General features: G+C 41.6%; 1 non-coding gene across 1 annotated transcript; it reads right to left on the reverse strand.

The window, feature by feature from the left end:
- Positions 1-12,732: 12,732 nt before the first annotated feature.
- On the reverse strand, positions 12,733-12,840 carry LOC133050240 (U6 spliceosomal RNA). Its single transcript, XR_009691557.1, has one exon. It is a non-coding gene; the product is annotated as a U6 spliceosomal RNA (small nuclear RNA).
- Between the last annotated feature and the right edge of the window lie 6,469 nt (positions 12,841-19,309).

Raw genomic sequence — 19,309 nt, forward strand, 5'->3', positions numbered from 1 at the left:
AAGTGGTATGGACCTAACAGAAGCAGAAGATATTAAGAAGAGGTGGCAAGAATACACAGAAGAACTATAAAAAAAAGATCTAATGACCCCAGATAACCATGATGGTGTGATCACTCACCTAGAGCCAGACATCTGGAATTCGAAGTCAAGTGGGCCTTAGGAAGCATCACTACAAACAAAGCTAGTGGAGGTGATGGAATTCCAGTTAAGCTATTTCAAATCCTGAAAGATGATAATGTGAAAGTGCTGCACTCAATATGCCAGCAAATTTGGAAAACTCAGCAGTGGCACAGGACTGGAAAAGGTCAGTTTTCATTCCAATCCCAAAGAAAGGCAATGCCAAAGAATGTCCAAACTACCATGCAATTGCACTCATCTCACATGCTAACAAAGTAGTGCTCAAAATTCTCCAAGCCAGGCTTCAACAGTACATGAACCATGAACTTCTAGATGTTCAACCTTGTTTTAGAAAAAGCAGAGGAAACAGAGATCAAATTGCCAACATCCATTGGATCATCAAAAAAGCAAGAGAGGTCCAGAGAAACATCTATTTCTGCTTTATTGATTATGCCAAAGCCTTTGACTGTGTGGATAGCAACACACTGTGGAAAATTCTTCAAGAGATGGGAATACCAGACCACCTTACCTGCCTTCTGAGAAATCTATATGCAGGTCAAGAAGCAACAGTTAGAACTCGACATAGAACAACAGACTGGTTCCAAATAGGAAAAATAGTACATCAAGGCTGTATATAGTCACCCTGCTTATTTAACTTATATGCAGAGTACATCACGCAAAATGCTGGGCTGAATGAAGCACAAGCTGGAATCAAGATTACCGGGAGAAATATCAATAATCTCAGATATGCAGATGACACCACCCTTATGGCCGAAAGTGAAGGGAACTAAAGAGGCTCTTGATGAAAATGAAAAAGAGAGTGAAAAACCTTGCTTGGAACTCAACATTAAAGAAATTAAGATCACAGCATCGGGTCCCACACTTCATGGCAATGGGGAAACAATGGAAACAGTGACAGATTTTATTTTGGGGGCTCCAAAATCACTGCAGATGGTGACTGCAGCCATGAAATTAAAAGACGCTTACTCCTTGGAAGGAAAGTTATGAAAACCTAGACAGCATATTAAAAAACAGAGACATCACTTTGTTGACAAAGGTCGGTCTAGTCAAAGCTATGGTTTTTCCAGTAGTCAAGTATGGATGTGAAAGTTGGACCATAAAGAAGGATGAGTGACAAAAAACTGATTCTTTTGAACTATGATGTTGGAGAAGACTCTTGAGAGTCCCTGGGACTGCAAGGAGATCAACCTAGTCAATCCTAAAGGAAATCAATCCTGAATATTCACTGGAAGGACTGATGCTGAAGCTGAAGCTCCAATACTTTGACCACCTAATGAGCCGACTCATTGGAAGAGACCCTGATGCTGGGAAAGATTGAAGGTGGGAGGAGAAGGGGACGACAGAGGATGAGATGGTTGGATGGCATCACCAACTCAGATGTGAGTTTGAGCAAGCTCCAGGAGTTGGAGATGGACAGGGAGACCTGGCATGCTGCAGTCCATGGGGTCACAGAGTTGAAGATAACTGAGTGACTGAACTGAACTGAACTGATCATTCCTAAAGGATATTTTCTCTAGATATAGAATTCTGGGCTAACAATTCTTTAACCAATTTACTATTCTACTGTTTTCTGGCCTCTGTGGTTTCTGGTGACAAATCCTTCATCATAGTTCCCCTATATATATATATATATATATACATGCAAGAGACATAAGAAATGTGGGTTCGATCCCTGGGTCAGGAAGATCCCCTGGGGGGAGGGCATGGCAACCCACTCCAGTATTCTTGCCTGGGCAATCCCATGGACAGAGCAGTCCATGGAATCACAAAGAGTCGGAGTCAATTGAAGCAACTTAGCATGCATGTACGCAAGGGAGTGAAGTGAGGCAACCATCACACTCACTCCCTGTATGTATATGTATTTATATATATAAATACAACTGTTTACCAATGAGCCTCTTGGAAAGCCCCATATATAATATGTTACTTATTTCTGGCTGCTTTCAAGAATTTTCCATCACGTTTCATTTTCAATTTTTTGATTACGATATGTTTAGGCATAATTCCCATTTTGTTTATCCTGTTTGAGGTCTATTGAGCTTCTTGCATCTACAAATATATATTTTTCACCAAATTTAGGATATTTCAGTAATTAATTCTTCACATATTTTGTTTCCACTTTAGTTTCCTTCCTCCCTTCTTTTGGTGCTCCAACAACAAGAATGTTAGAAATATTTATCTTTGTTCCACAAGCAGCTGAGACTGTTAAATTTGTTTTTAATCATTTTTGTCTTTATCCTTCAGATTTAATAATTGCTTAATCTATCTTCAAGTTCACTGACTTTGCCATCTCCACTCTGCTACTGAATCCATTCAATGAATATTTTAATTTCAGATATTGCTATTTTTGTCTCTAAAATTTCTCTTACACTCTTTTTTAGTAGTTTCTGTTATCTGCTGACCACTTCTACTTTCCATTTGAGGGTGTTTACCTTATGGGCCTGGTTCTAATAACTATTTACGATATATACTTAAAGTATTTGTCTTATGATCGCCACATCTGGGCCATCTCAGGATTAGCATCACTAATTGCCTTTTCGTTGAAGAAATGGTGTCATTTTCCTGATTCTCTGTATGTCAAGTAAGTTTTCACTGTATCCTGTACATTTTGAATATTATGCTGTAAAACTCTAATCTTGTTTAAAACAAGTAAAAAACTTCCACAGAATGCTGACTTTTGTTCTGTTGTGTTTATTCTGTGTATACAGGCAGCCAACCCATTTGGGTTCAGATCATAAGTGCTGTCTTGTCTTCTGTTTCTGGGGTTCCACTGTCAGGTCAGTGGTCAAAACCTTTGCAGCACTGGACATTCTGCCAGTGTCTGCCCTGGACATTCACAACTCTGGGCCAAGCTCAAGGTTTGCATGGGTTCACACAAAGAATTATCCAGCTCTCTCCTCCTACTTCCTAGCTCTCGGAACTCCCTTTTCTTGTCTTCTGGCCAGAAGATAAGATTTTTCTCAGAATTTCTGATCACAACTAGGCTGCCTTCTGATCAAAGTTGGGACATGAAAGGGAGAAAAATGAGAAATTTACCCCTGAATGAATCATTCTTCAAGTTTTGTCTCCCCTTCCCAGTCTGATTGCTGTTACCTGAGAGTCCTCTAGTAGTGACTCATTTTGTCCAGCATTTTGGCTGTAATCAATGGAAGAGATAGACTTAAGAGGGTACACTCCAGGAGAGGAATCCACACCAGGAGAGGAAGCTGATGTTTCTTGCATTGAAGTTATTTTTAAAAGCACTTCAGATACTGTTGGATATACCTAATATATCCTTCTCTCATCCCCCTTTCCTCCTTCCATGTCCAGAAAAACACCAGCCTGAACTTGGACTTCATTGCTCCCATGTGTTTCATGCTTTTAATATGTATAATACAAAGATTGTGTAGTATAGTCTTACTTTTTAAACATTATATAAAATGGCCTCATAACATAAATGCCTAGTATATAGTCAACTTCTATAAATGTTCCATAGCTGCTTGTTGCTGCTGCTGCTAAGTCGCTTCAGTCGTGTCCGACTCTTTGCGACCCCATGGCCTGCAGCCTACCAGGCTCCTCCATTCATGGGATTTTCCAGGCAAGAGTACCAGAGTGGGTTGCCATTGCCTTCTCCCCATAGTTGCTTAGAAACAACATATATGCTCTATTATTGAGTGTATTTTTTTTTTTAGTTCCCCAAATCAGAGCATTTATTACTAATAATATGTCTATGGTTTATGAAAAGGTCTGAGATTAAAAATCTCCCATGGGAACTCCGAAGAGTGACTTCCACAGAGCTCCTTCTTGTAGCGTGCCTGGAGGCAAACAGGGGGCCCAGTACACAGAATAGTTAAGCAATTTCACAAAGTTACAATAATGAGTTATAAACCTACCAGTTTCATAGCCTGATGAACTGGGGTAAATTTTAAAGAACTTGGAGGAAATGTCAAACTGATTATCTTTAATGTAATTCTCCAATAATATCAGTCACTTTGTTTTTAACAAAGATTTTGATAAAAGTTGAACAACAGGCAATTAACATAGCCTGGCAAAACCAAGGATTACATATGACTGATAAAGCCTCAGGCTTCAGTAATCAAAAGAATGGAGGATAAGGCTAGGTTCTTTTGTGAAATGTACAGTAAGGAATCTGCCTGCAATGCAGGAGCCTTGGGTTCGAACCCTGGGGTGGGAAGATCTCCTGGAGGAGGGTATGGCAACCCACTCTAGTATTCTTTTTTTTTTTTTTTCCAGTGGGTTTTGTCATACATTGATATGAATCAGCCATGGATTTACATGTATTCCCAATCCCGATCCCCCCTCCCACCTCCCTCTCCACCCGATTCCTCTGGGTCTTCCCAGTGCACCAGGCCGGAGCACTTGTCTCATGCATCCCACCTGGGCTGGTGATCTGTTTCACCATAGATAGTATACATGCTGTTCTTTTGAAATATCCCACCCTCACATTCTCCCACAAAGTTCAAAAGTCTGTTCTGTATTTCTGTGTCTCTTTTTCTGTTCTGCATATAGGGTTATCGTTATCACCTTTCTAAATTCCATATACATGTGTCAGTATGCTGTAATGTTCTTTATCTTTCTGGCTTACTTCACTCTGTATAATGGGCTCCAGCTTCATCCATCTCATTAGGACTGGTTCAAATGAATTCTTTTTAATGGCTGAGTAATACTCCATGGTGTATATGTACCACAGCTTCCTTATCCATTCATCTGCTGATGGGCATCTAGGTTGCTTCCATGTCCTGGCTATTATAAACAGTGCTGCGATGAACATTGGGGTGCACGTGTCTCTTTCAGATCTGGTTTCCTCAGTGTGTATGCCCAGAAGTGGGATTGCTGGGTCATATGGCAGTTCTATTTCCAGTTTTTTAAGAAATCTCCACACTGTTTTCCATAGCGGCTGTACTAGTTTGCATTCCCACCAACAGTGTAAGAGGGTTCCCTTTTCTCCACACCCTCTCCAGCATTTATTGCTTGTAGACTTTTGGATAGCAGCCATCCTGACTGGCGTGTAATGGTACCTCATTGTGGTTTTGATTTGCATTTCTCTAATAATGAGTGATGTTGAGCATCTTTTCATGTGTTTGTTAGCCATCTGTATGTCTTCTTTGGAGAAATGTCTGTTTAGTTCTTTGCCCCATTTTTTGATTGGGTCATTTATTTTTCTGGAGTTGAGCTGCAGGAGTTGCTTGTATATTTTTGAGATTAATCCTTTGTCTGTTTCTTCATTTGCTATTATTTTCTCCCAATCTGAGGGCTGTCTTTTCACCTTACTTATAGTTTCCTTTGTATTTCTCCAGGGTATCTTCCCTACTTAGGGAATTGTATGGGCTTCCCAGGTGGTGCACCGCCTGCCAATGCAGGAGATGTAAGAGACCCAGGTTTGATCCCTAAGTAGGGAAGATACCCTGGAGAAAGGAATGACTACGTACTCCAGGATTCTTGCCTGGAGAATTTCACAGACAGAGGAGCCTTTGGGCTACAGTCCATACGGTGGCAAAGAGTTGGACAAGACTGAAGTGACAGCACACACAGAGGCTTTCATTTCATTGTTCAAATCTCCTAAAATCTTACTACGTTTCTGTCTTCCTGCTTTATCGATTACTATGGAAGATATGTTAAAATCTCCCACCATGACTATGAATTTTCCAATATTTCCCTGTAATTATGTAAGTTTCTGCAATATATATTTTAAGGTGACCTTGTTAGGTGCAATCCAGGGGGACATATCATGTGTGTATTTGTGTGTTAGTCACTCAGTCGTGTCCGACTCTTTGTGACCCCATGGACTGTAGCCCACCAGGCTCCTCTGTCCATGGAATTCTCCAGGCAAGAACACTGGAGTGAGTGGCCATTCTTTTCTTTAAATTTACTTATTTATTATTTATTTTCGGCTGCACTGGGTCTTTGTTACTGCGTGCACGCCCGCTCTCCCTAGTTGCGGTATTCGGGGGTTACTCTCCAGTTGCGGTGCTCAGGTTTCTCATGATGCACAGCACAGGCTCCAGGGCACGCGGGCTTCAGTAGTTGTGGCACATGGGCACAGTACTTTTGGCACACGGGCTCAGCCACTCTGTGACAGGGTGGCTGTTCGATCCCAGATCAGGGATCGAACCCATGTCCCCTGCATTGGCAGGTAGATTTTTAGCACTGAGCCACCAGGGAAGTCCCAAGGGGAATTGATCTTAACGAATTTTTTCTTTTATCATATGTAGTGAGTATTTTTCTCCCCAAAGTGCTTTTATACTTAAAGACTATTTTGTCTCATATTATTGTAGCTACACTAGCTTTCTCTTGATTTGTATTCTGTTGGTGTGTGTTTTCTCACTATTTTATTTACTCTTGAATAATGTATTCTACATATAATACTTACAATGATTACTCATATATTTAGGCTTATTACTATTGCTTTATTTTGTACTTTTCTCTTTACCCTACCTTTTTCTTTTCTCTTTTTCTCCTTCTATTGGGTTGTTGAGTTTTCTTGATTTTTCTTTCCATTTACGCTATAGATATATATTTTTAAAATTCTGCTCAGAACTTATTGGGCTTCTTGATCTCTTAGGATTCAAGTCTTTAATAAATTCTAAAAATTTTTTAGCCATTATCACTTTGAGAATTGCTTCTTCCTCATGATCTATCTTCTTTTTGAAAATCCCATTATATGTGTATTGAAAATCCCTTCCGATACTACTTGTCTCTTCAGCTCAGCTCAACTCAGTCGCTCAGTCATGTCCGACTCTTTGAGACCCCATGGACAGCAGCACACCAGGGCCCCTGTCCATCACCAACTCCTGAGTTTACTCAAATTCATGTCCATTGAGTCGATGATGCCATCCAACCACCTCATCCTCTGTCGTCCCCTTCTCCTTCCTTCAATCTTTCCCAGCGTCAGGGTCTTTCCAAATGAGTCAGTTCTTCACATCAGGTGGCCAAAGTATTGGAGTTCCAGCTTCAGCATCAGTCTTTCCAATGAATAATCAGGACTGATCTCCTTCAGCATGGACTTGTCTTGATCTTTCGTGTTTCCCATCTCTTAGTCTCTCTGAGCTGCTTTCTGCGCAATACCCTCGACTCTACCTTCTAGTTTCCAAGTTCTCTTTCAGGTTTGTGTGACTTGTCCACTGACCCTCTAATAACTGTATACTTTTCATTTTTTGTTGGTCCTATTGGATTCCTTTTTCAGAACTGCCTCATTCTTTTTAATAATGTCTAATTCTCTTTATATATGTTTAATACTTTCTTTTAAGCCCTGACTCATTTTAAATATATTTATTTTATAATTTATTTGATGGTCCTATTAGCTTAAATTGTTAGGATCTAATCTCACAGTGGTCATCTGCTGGCCCCAGCTCATGCTGGATCGCAATCTTAGTTTGTGAAATCATATTTAGTATGCTTCTATTTTAGCAGTCTAGAGCTCCCTCGATTGAGGGCATATTCTCTGAGGAGGTTTTTTATTTGCTTCTCACAGGCATTTCATGGATACTAGTACTGCTTGAGAACAGTTTTACATTAATTTCTCAGCTTGGGAATTCCCAGACCAAATGTACAATGTACATTTAAACCCTGAACTTACATGAGGAACTTACAGTAATATCAATAAAACATCAAATACCTAGGCATTAATGTAATTAATGTTGTACAAGAGCTTTTCCATGTTCATACATTGGAAGATTCAAAATTATAAAGACATAAACACTCTACGATTTGATATATTTAGAGTTTTCAAAGTAGTCATAATTTTTTAAAAATCCCAGAAGGTTTAGTGACTATGCATGGAAATCAAAAGTTGATTCTCAACTGTACATGTAAATGCAAAGGATCAAGAAGAACCAAGACAAGCTTGAAGAAGTTAGAAGACTCTCTCTACCTGATATCAAGACTCATTATAAAGCTAGGTAACAATATACAATGTGATATTGTCACAAGGGTAAATAAACTGACTAAAGGAAGAGAATTCAGAAACTGACCAATATGTATATGGTCACTTGATTTATGGCAAAGATGACAATGCAGTCCAAGGGAGGAAAGAACATGACTTTTAATTAAATGTTAGAATCAACTGGGTAGCTAGATGGGGAAAAGTAATATCAACCTATATATATATATACAAAAAAACTTTACAAAAAATGAATTCCAGATGAATTGTAGATAAAAACATGAACAATAATAAAGCTTCTAAAAGAAAACATAGGAAATATCTTTATTACTTTGGAGAAAAACAAGAATTTCTTAAATAAGTCATATAAAACAAGTGTTATGAATAAAAGTTTGATAATTGGACTTTATTATTAAAAAGCAGAGACATTACTTTACCGACAAAGGTCCATCTAGTCAAGGCTATGGTTTTTCCAGTAGTCATGTATGGATGTGAGAGTTGGACTATAAACAAAGCTGAGTGCAGAATTGATGCTTTTGAACTGTGTGTTGGAGAAGACTCTTGAGAGTCACTTGGACTGCAAGGAGATCCAACCAGTCCATCCTAAAGGAGAGCAATCCTGAGTGTTCATTGGAAGGACTGATGTTGAAGCTGAAACTCTAATACTTTGGCCACCTGATGTGAAGAGCCGACTCATTGGAAAAGACCCTGATGCTGGGAAAGATTGAGAGTGGGAGGAGAAGGGGATGACAGAGGATGAGATGATTGGATGTCATCACGAACTCAATGGACATGAGTTTGGGTAAACTCTGGAAGTTGGTGATGGACAGGGAGGCCTGGTGTGCTGCAGTCCATGGGGTCACAAAGAGTCAGACACAACTGAGTGACTGAACTGAACTGAAACTCAGGCATATCTGTTCATCAAAAAACATCACTAGGAGAGTGAAAAATCAAGTCATGAGAAAGAATACTTGCAATATATATACCTGAAAAATATCTATATTTTAAGTATATCAGTTCAGTTCAGTTGCTCAGTCGTGTCCAACTCTTTGTGATCCCATGAACCGCAGAACACCAGGCCTCCCCATCCACCACCAACTCCCAGAGCCCACCCAAACCGTATAAAGAACAACAAATCACGTAAGAAAGAACAGAAATATTAACAAAATACTTGAACAGGCATTTCATAAAAGCATGTACAAAATTGCCAAAATACTTATGAAAAAGTATTCTTTCTCATTAGTCATCATGGAATCATAAATTTAATTCAAATGGCTCAAATGAGGCAGAGAAGAAAAGACAATATCAACTGTTGAGGAAAATATGGAGCAACTGGAATGCTCATGCACTGGGAATTTAAAATGGTCAACCACTTCGAAAAAACTGTATAGAAGTGTCCTCCAAATGTGAGTTTATGAATACCTAAGGTCCAGTCATTTTTCTCTTATATATTTGTCCAACAGAAATATCTTATGTTCCATCAAAATTAATGTACTAGAATGTTCAAAGCAGCAGTATTCACAATATCCCCAAACTGGAAGCTAACACAAATATCATGGATGAACCTTCAATCCCAAGTGCCAGATTACCGAAACCAGTATCCCACCCCCCAGGTTATCCCTGCTTCTGTCATGTGCTTGATGTTGTAGTTTGCTACTCCCTCTTCATTTGGCCACTGGGGATTTCCTTTACTTCTTTATGATCTCAGATCTTCACTTAAAAGGCTGTACCTGACAGCTCATCCAGAGCATCAGGTGGATTTGCAACAGAAATGTCACCAGGCTACATAGATCCTAACATGCCCTTTCCATGTCTCTACCAAGATATGAAGTCTTCCTGACACTGTTTTTACAGTCTACGTGTAATGTTTGATTGTAAAGGAAGAGGAGAGGGAGGAAGCAAGAAGGAACATACCTTCACTTAACACAAAAGAGCCTGGAGAGCATAGCAGGGGAAGCACCTCTTCCTGCAAGTCCTCTGCTAAGAGGCCCAGGTGTAATACATTCTACATCCTTGCTGCCCTACCTGGCCAGACACCAACTGCTTGACAGCTCTCAGGACCCATCTCTGGTCCCATGAGGTTGGCAGCTATTAGTGGAGCCTCCATCACTCAGATGAGCAACTATTCACCCCCATAAGGCCCCAGGGTTCTGTGATCCGGGCTGGAATTTAGGCTGCCAAGCCCTGCTGACAGGTGTGCAAAGAGGGTAGACGTGAGCACAGTCACTCCCACCTTCTGCTCCACCTCCATGGTCCTTGTGAAATCCCCTTCAAGGTCACAGCCTTGTGATGGAAGAACAGATTTAATACCTGGGTGCGGCTTGCACTTCTTGTATCCTAATTTTCAACAGCCCATGAGGCCCCAACCACCCAAAAGAAGAAAACTGTTGGCAAGCTGGGGAAAGAGTAGTTCCTCCCAGGGAGCTAGACTGGGCCCCAGAGGCCATGATTATGAGCTTTCTGCAAACCACTTCTCCGTGGTTGACTGGAAATTGTTCAGTTGCTCAGTCCTGTCCGACTCTTTGTGACCCCATGAACTGCATGCAGCACGCCAGGTCTCCCTGTCCTTCACCATCTCCCGGAGTTTACCCAAACTCATGTCCATTGAGTCCGTGATGCCATTAAACCACCTCATCCTCTGTCATCCCCTTCTCCTCCCGCCTTTAATCTTTCCCAGCATTAGGGTCTTTTCTAATGAGTTGGCCCTTCACATCACATGGCCAAAGTATTGGAGTTTCAGCATCAAAGGCTTTCACACTTTGAGGTAGAATTGGGGCTTCTTACAACCCACTGTCACTTCTAACACATAGCAAAAGAAAATGTGTGGGTAAACAGCTTCTTTTCCAGAGAGATGCTTAAGTCAAAACAACAACAAATAAGAGTTAAAAGTTCTGGAGTATTTTGTGTGTCAGGCACTGTCCCAAGAACTTTAAATGAATTACCTCAATTGTCTCAAAATAATCCAAAAGGTATGTATTATTATCTCCCACTTTCCCTGATGAGGAAACTGAGGCTCCAAGAGGTTAAATAAATAACTTGCTGGAAGTGACACAGTCAAGCGACAAAGCCCAGACAGAAAGCGAGTGAGTCTGGCTCATGTTCCTTGACAGATTCTAGATGGAAATATTTTGTCATTGATCTTGGCCTCTGTGTCACCTCCACTGCAGAGTGTCCTGCCTTTGGAGGAATCTTTCCTACCTCTTCATGGTCTTGGGCTCCAAAGCACCCTTGGGTGGGGATGGGAGGAGCAGAGACCCTCCCTGGTAGGACTCCAGGAGCCCTTCCTCACCCATTTCCTCTGCCTGACCACCAGGGCAGCCCCCCTCCCCATTCTCATAACCAGGGTCTCCCAGATGCCCTGGCCCACCTGTCTCCTTTGAATTTACTTTGCTCATCAGTCTTCTCCTTCAACTCTGACCTGCTGTAAACCTAGACTGATCCCTTATCCCTCTTCCCAGGCTCTGAAAAAGGACTGGCTGCCCCGTGAACCATGGGACGTGGCTCCCGCAAGCTAGGGCTGGGGGCAGTCCGTTTGGCTCTTCCTTGGCTGGAAACACCAGATCAGGAAAGCCCTAGCTTTCCTTCAAAGGGAGTAGTTTTTCTAAGTGAATGGTTTGGATTCTTGAGGGTGAGAGGTGGAGTCTTTAAATGTAAAAAAAAAAAAACAGTAGAATTTTTTGTAAACTGAGGAAGACTTGCTGGCACTAACCATCTTCAGTGGTTGTGGTTTAAATCTAAAATTAGAAAGTCACCTTCAGATAAGGCATCCCACATATTTCCTGTTTAAGAGATTGGCCTCAATGGGGCATTAGACATAGCTTTAATGGCTTCAGAGCAGAGGGAACATAAACTTTGCCAGAGCTGTTGGACGAAAACCCAGCAAAATCATCCTCCCAGTTTCCCAAGGAACACCCTTCAGTTTTATTAGACCTCTATCAAATTCCAGGTCTTGACCACCACCAAAATCTCGCAGTCAACCAAAGGTTCCTGCCAGCCAACACTGTTCAGTTTTTTCTTCCCCAAGCTATTATAATTCTTTAAGAATTTAATTTAGTTCAGATTCACGTATTTTTTTTCCTGATTTCACCTAGCCAGAGTTGTGCAGGTTTGGTTTTGTTTCTTTTTTTTTCCCATTTATTTTTATTAGTTGGAGGCTAATTACTTTACAATATTGTAGTGGTTTTTGCCATACATTGACATGAATCAGCCATGGATTTACATGTGTTCCCCATCCCGATCCCCCCTCCCACGTCCCTCTCCACCCGATCCCTCTGGGTCTTCCCAGTGCACCAGGCCCGAGCACTTGTCTCATGCATCCAACCTGGGCTGGCGATCTGTTTCACCATAGATAATATACATGTTTCGATGCTGTTCTCTCTAAACATCCCACCTTCGCCTTCTCCCACAGAGTCCAAAAGTCTGTTCTGTACATCTGTGTCTCTTTTTCTGTTTTGCATACAGGGTTATCGTTACCATCTTTCTAAATTCCATATATATGCATTAGTATACTGTATTGGTGTTTATCTTTCTGGCTTACTTCACTCTGTATAATGGGTTCCACTTTCATCCATCTCATTAGAACTTATTCAAATGAATTCTTTTTAATGGCTGAGTAATATTCCATGGTGTATATGTACCACAGCTTCCTTATCCTGCTGATGGGCATCTAGGTTGCTTCCATGTCCTGGCTATTATAAACAGTGCTGCGATGAACAAAAAATATGGAACGCTTCATGAAATTTGTGTGTCATCCTTGTGCAGGGGCCATGCTAATCTTCTCTGTATCATTCCAATTTTAGTATATGTGCTGCCGAAGCGAGCACCACTGTTCAGTTTTATAAGGAAGAACATTGGCTCAATGTAAGGTCCCCAAAGCCAAGAGATAACTTTAAGGAAGGTGATAGACATCATACTCAACCCAATCACCAAGCATCAACCTTGGCAATCCAGCTGGATCCTGTCCTGATTATCCACTGGAAAAAGTAGGCAAAATAGAATTCTTTGTTGGGCTGAACCAGATGACACCTTAAATTCCTTTTTGATTGAGAATCATCTGTGATTCACTCAATCCTTGTAATTGTTGTGTTGTTCAGTCACCAAATCGTGTCCTACTCGTTGCAAGCCCATGGACTGCAGCACACCGGGCTCCTCTGTCCTCTACTGTCTCCTGGAGTTTGATCAAATTCATGTCCATTGAGTAGGTGATGCTATCTAACCTTCTCATCCTCTGCCACCCCCTTCTCCTTTTGCCTTCAGTCTTTCCCAGCATCAGGATCTTTCCCAATGAGTTAGCTCTTCACATCAGGTGGTCAAAGTATTGGCACTTTAGCTTCAGTATCAGTCCTTCCAATGAATATTCAGGGTTGATTTTCTTTAGGATTGACTAGTTTGATCTCCTTGCAATTCAAAGGACTCTCAATCCTTGTAATATCTGCCCCTTAATAAACCCTGGGGGCCAGGAATATTAATGCATTGACACACCCAACCCTCCCAAAAACCCAGTGAGGTGGTTTTTATTAACATCTTTTTCAGAAACAGGGAGAGAAACTTGCCAGGATGCCAGAGCTGGTTGGAGAAGAGAAAGGATTTAAATGTAGGTCTGTCTCACCCCAAAGCTGATACTCTTCCTGTCCATCCCTTTGCCTCTGGCATTTAGTCAGCTTATGCAGCCTGCTGCCTCTCAAAAGGAAGTAAAAGATACAGACAGCTGGGGCCCAGGTGAGACCCCACCCAGAAAAATGGGCACTTCCGGAGCAAAGCTGCCACTCAATGGGCCTTGTAATTGGCAGCCTCCAACGGTTAACCACAGGGCTGTCTCCCATGTAGAAAGAGGCTCCCTTTGTCCACACAGCCCTACGCACAAACAATAGCTTTATCACCCAGGAGACCACAGAACAAAGGGAGGGAGGGAGATATGGACAGAACAGGGTATAAATAAGATGCTGTATGGGCAGAGAGAGGGAAAAAAAAATGATTTAAAGACAGAACACACCAGGATATTTGACATGCAGGCTTTTAAATTATGCCTACCCTCTTTATGTGTAGAGCATACACAAATGAGCCTGTATTTTCAACTACGTCACATGCCTTGCTTTGCAACCAAAAACAATATTTGCACTTCGTGTGCTGCACTGTGGTGTTTTATCCACAGAATCACCTGGCTCAGGTCCTCTACCCTAGATGCAAATTAATGCTTTTGTGGGGGAGGGGTGGGAGGGATGGGGGTGGGGTGGGGGTGGGGGCGTGTTCTGGAAGCCACACTGGCTCGCTGACATTGCTGGGCATGATGGATGCTGCCAGCACTGTTGCTTAGCAACCCAGTACCCTTCAAGAAAATCCAGCGGTCTCACTGGCTCGAAGAAGCAAGCAGGGTTGGTTCAGCATAGCAGCGGACATGGAAAGATAATAATGGCTCTGTTCCAGTTATTAATAATCATTGTTTCTGATTTCCTGTGTAGGTCAACATACCTGAGGACACCCAGAGCCCTGCACTAGACTGGAGCTGAAAGCAGCCCAGGGTTTTTCAGTGACTTCCAAATCGGCTTCGGAGAGTAGTGGAATTTTACTGGCTGGTCCCATGATGCTCCCTCAATCCTGGTCTTTTCCACAACATAAAGGCAGATCTCCACGCCGTGACTCACCAGCATACCTCCGGATAGTTGTTTGTCAGCCTTGTCATGAGTCATGTTTTCTTCAGCTTTCTTCTTTTCTCAAAACTGAAACACTTGACATTTTAGAATGGGGCTGGGGGAAGGTTTCGATTTTTTTTTTTTTTTTTCCTGTAAGTCAGTCTGTGGCTTTGTGTGCAAGTGTGGGGGGTGTGAGGGACAAGGTGACTAATGGCTGCAAGAACAAGTAAACAGGAGTGAGGTTCTCCACAGCACCTGGAAAGCCTCCGAAGGAAGGATGCTGTCATCTGTATCACGGAGGATGGAATGCCCCTGGGCTGTATTCTAGCAGGAATGGTACCCTGGGCGGCAGCCTGCCCTCCACCCGTTCCTTTCCAGGAGCAGACTGCTCCCTGCATCCCAGACAAAGAGGACGGCTTCACTTAGTGCAGCGTAGATGACAGCGTCACTCTAAGGCTGTTAGAAAAATCCTGCCCGAGTTCTAAGGAACTCAGGAAATTGAGATTTTTCCGATGAAAAAGGCGAAGCTCAACTGCCACCTAGAAATTGTGCTGGACGGAACAGACAGAAATCCAGGGTTCTCGTTCTGACATTCACTGGAAATGGGATGAACTTCCATTTATTTTGCATGGCCCAGCACAAGTCTCTTCTCCTCTGTAAAGCCCTCAACCTCGTAGATTTATTCACTTAGCACACCCCCCAAGTGTGAGCACCTCAAGGTCAGGCAGTATTTTGTATGTATCATGTCAGTCCAGCTCCATATCAAGATGTATACAAGGTGTTCAGTGCATGCTTCTTGTTTGGAGGATAGATAACAAAAGAATTAATTAACCAGTCCAATAACTAAATCCAGTTAACCTCTGGCAACCTTTATTTGTTCCCATGCTTAACAATACACAGTCTACTCACAGAAAAGAAATAATGGTCTAGGAGTAGCAAATGGAAGCATTTTGAACATTACATAACACCATGTTATTACAAAGCATCATTAAAAAAAAAATGATGATCAAAAGTGTCCCCAGAGGTAGGAATCAGGTTCAATTCTGTACCTGATCGCTAAAAGTAGGGAAGGAGAAAGTTCAAGTTAATACAAATACTTCTCCTATCAGGTTGGGGTAATACCTGAAATTTCCACAGCATTTCCTTCTTTGGGTTAAGACATTGCAGATCCTTGTTTAAAACATAAATGCTGGACTTTCCTAGCAGTCCAGTGGTTAGGATCCACTGCAGGGGGCACAGGTTCGATCCCTGGTCAGGGAACTAAGATTTCACATGCCACGTGGCCAAAAAAAGAGGAAATTCTCTCTTACAGAAATCACATATTAATCCATTATTAGCCTCAAGCATTTTAGTGATAGGTATTAAATCCACTTGCAGAGAGTAAAGGACATGAGACAGGAAATTAGATTTTACTCTTCATTATGGAAATATTCAAACATACAAAACTAGAGGCAACAGTATAAGAAGTCCTTTTTGTGTTCATCAGCCAACTTTAACAACTGTCATCCTAAAACTGATTTTGTTTCATCATCTACTGCCCAAACTGAATTATTTAGAAGAAAATCCAAAACCTCCTAGTAGTTCATTTATACATATAAGCACTCCTTTCAACATAACCACAAAATCAGTATTATACCCAAGGTAATAAAAATAATAATTCCTTGTGTGTCTATGTGTGTACTCGGCTGTGTCCAACTCTTCTGCAACCCCATGGACTGTAGCCCACCAGGCTCCTCTGTCCATGGGATTATCCTGGCATGAATACTGGAGTGGGTTGCCATCCTCTAGGGGATCTTCCTAATGCAAGGACTGAACTTGTGTCTCCTGCGTCTCCTTCAGGCAGATTTTTTACCACTGAGCCACCTGGTAAGCCCTAATAATTCCCTAATATCATCAAATATCTGGTGAGTAATCAGTGCTCAGAAGTTTTCCTAATAGAACAGTTCAGTAAAAGTAACACTACATTCAGAACACGGCAGGGACTGAAACTAGGGCTGGTCTCACCCATGGGGAGAAGACATGAATTTCATTAGTTTCACTGAATTGTTTTGTTTTTCAGTTTCACAATTGCCAAGAGCAATCTACACATGAGGAAAGACATGAATATGTAAACCAAAATATGAATTACTCTCCCTACTGGCCAATGGCATTCACCAGCTGTTATAAAAATAATAGTTAAGTTTCCCTAACCTGGCAGTAGTAGCACTTGATTACTTAATCCTCTTGTCAGCTTCACCTGATCATAGGTAAGTCAGAGGTACTTCTTGAGCCTCAGTTTCCTTGTACAATGGCAGTAATAGTCAGACCTACCCCAGAGGACTCTTAAGAGCATTAAAGAACATAATGTATGTAAGGCACTTAGGAAAGCTCCTGGCACAGTAAACCTGTAATGAACATGAACCATTGTGTTGTTATTTCCCAGTCTCTTTGGAAACCAAAGCTTGGGCAAGCTGATACTTGATGAAGAATATTCTAATAGCCTTCTCTTGGCGGCCTTGTCTGCTTGACAAAATACTGCACCTGAAATATTTTAAGCTAGTGTTCCTCAAAGTGTGCTTTTTCAGACCACCTGCATCTAAATCACTCTGAACAAGTATTTAAAATGTGGATCACTATGCCCAGAGGATGAGATGGCTGGGCAGCATCACCAACTCAGTGGACATGAGTTTGAGCAAACTCTGAGAGACAGTAAAGGACAGGGGAGCCTGGCATGCTGCAGTCCTTGGGATCGCAAAGAGTTGGACATGACTTAGTGACTGAACAACAACAAGACCCTAGGCAATTCTTAAGAGCACTAAAGTCTGAGAGGGTCTGCTTTCACTTTATGGCTTCCCAGGTGGCGCTAGCTTGAGTCCTTGTAGAATGACTTTTCTAACCAGAGAGGAAACCGGGTGTCTGCAAGAACATGGGAGTAGCAGAAGGGACCTGAGACCAATGGAACTTGCCATATCTCCCTAATGAAGCCACAGAGGGAGCCAAATGGGACCTGGAGAATGGGAAAATATTTTCCATTAACCAACTGATGTATGATGTTACTCACTTGTATTTTTATCCCAATTCCAAGAATCTAAATATAGAATTCCCATTTGGTGCTTCCAAAAGAAGACCATGTGGTCTAACGATGTTTGTGACAAAGGACATCATTCATGAGAGTCTCATCCATTCATTCATTAACAAATATTTGTTAAGTGTCAATTATTTGCCAGGGACTGCACTGGCATAAATCAGTAAAAAAAAAAAAAAAAAAAAAAGAAAGAAAAAGCAGTAACATGCCCTGCCTTCTTGAGCACATAGAGGGCTCCAAAGTAACCAAGGACAAAGAAGGGACAAGGAGAAACTTCAAGCTCACAAGAGCCTAGAGCTAGGAAAGGACCTTAATGGACACAGTTCCTTCACTGAACTGGTAAGAAGACAAAGACTCGAAAAGATGGCAGAGTCCCGTGTCACCGGGCAAGGTGGGGGCTACAGAGGCACTCATTCCTCAGTTCGTAGAACTCTTTCTACCCTGTCTGTTTCACGCCTTCCTGCACCAAGAAAAGCAAAGGAGCAAAACAAATATTGAGTTGCCTTTTCTCCATGTCATTAGAGTGAGTCATTTGAGTTGAAGGCGACAAAATTCTTCCCACTTAATGCACTTTCAAATGTTCATTTTTCATTCAATTTTAAAACAGCTTACAACACAGCATGCAGAGTGGGATCTTGTTCTTGTAAACAGTCTATCTGTGGTGCATGTGTGTGCAGAGAAAAATGGCTATACAAATCAAAGGCCATCAATAGATACTCCTCAGGGGCTAGAATTAGGGGTGCTTTTATATTTTCTCCTTTATATTCCTAGTACTTTCTCAGAATTTTCCAAGTCTTCTACAATGAACACAAATTACTTCTGTAATGAATAGAAACGTTATTTCAACAATAATATTTGGTTCTGTTTTTAAGTCCCAAGGTTTGCCTTTTGGGGACTAAACCGATTCTCATGAAAGGCTTCCAGAATCTTTTTGTCCAGAAAACAACTAAAAATTAAACTCAGTGTTGGTATCCCAACAGAAGAGACCAGGCACATATTGGTCACCTACTGACAGAAGTCCTCTGGGCTATTCCTTGGATGTGTCTGGGCAAAGATTCAGTGTATGTAGTCTTGAATGCAATCAACTCTTCCACAAGTATTTCCTGAGCACTCCCAAGTTCAAAGAACTGCACTGGGCCCTGTGCATAAAATGCGTAAAACATGATTCCAGTCTTCAAGAAACTCAGGGTTTAGCTGAGGAATGAAGGCATAAATGTATACAAAGTTCAGTAACAAAACATGAACAACAAAGCGATATTGGAAAGTACACTGTGTGTGTGTGTTGTTTTTTAACATAAGTTTTTTTAAGTGGTTTTTTTAAATTTATTTATTTATTTTTGGCCATGCTAGGTCTTTGTTGCTGAGTGGTCTTTTCTACAGTTGTGTTTTTTCTCTAGAGCAGGGGCCGCTCTCTAGTTTCAGAGCAAGGACTTCTCACTGTGGTGTCTTCTCTTGCTGTGGAGCCAGACTCTAGGGCAGAAGCTCAACAGTTGTGGCACGTGGCCTTAGTTGCTCTGCAGCATGTGGAATCTCCTCGGATCAGGGATCGAACCCAGGTCTCCTGCATTGGCAGGTGGATTCTTTCCCACTGAGCCACCA

This window comes from Dama dama, chromosome 31, assembly GCF_033118175.1.
Source record: "Dama dama isolate Ldn47 chromosome 31, ASM3311817v1, whole genome shotgun sequence".
Lineage (NCBI taxonomy): Eukaryota > Metazoa > Chordata > Mammalia > Artiodactyla > Cervidae > Dama > Dama dama.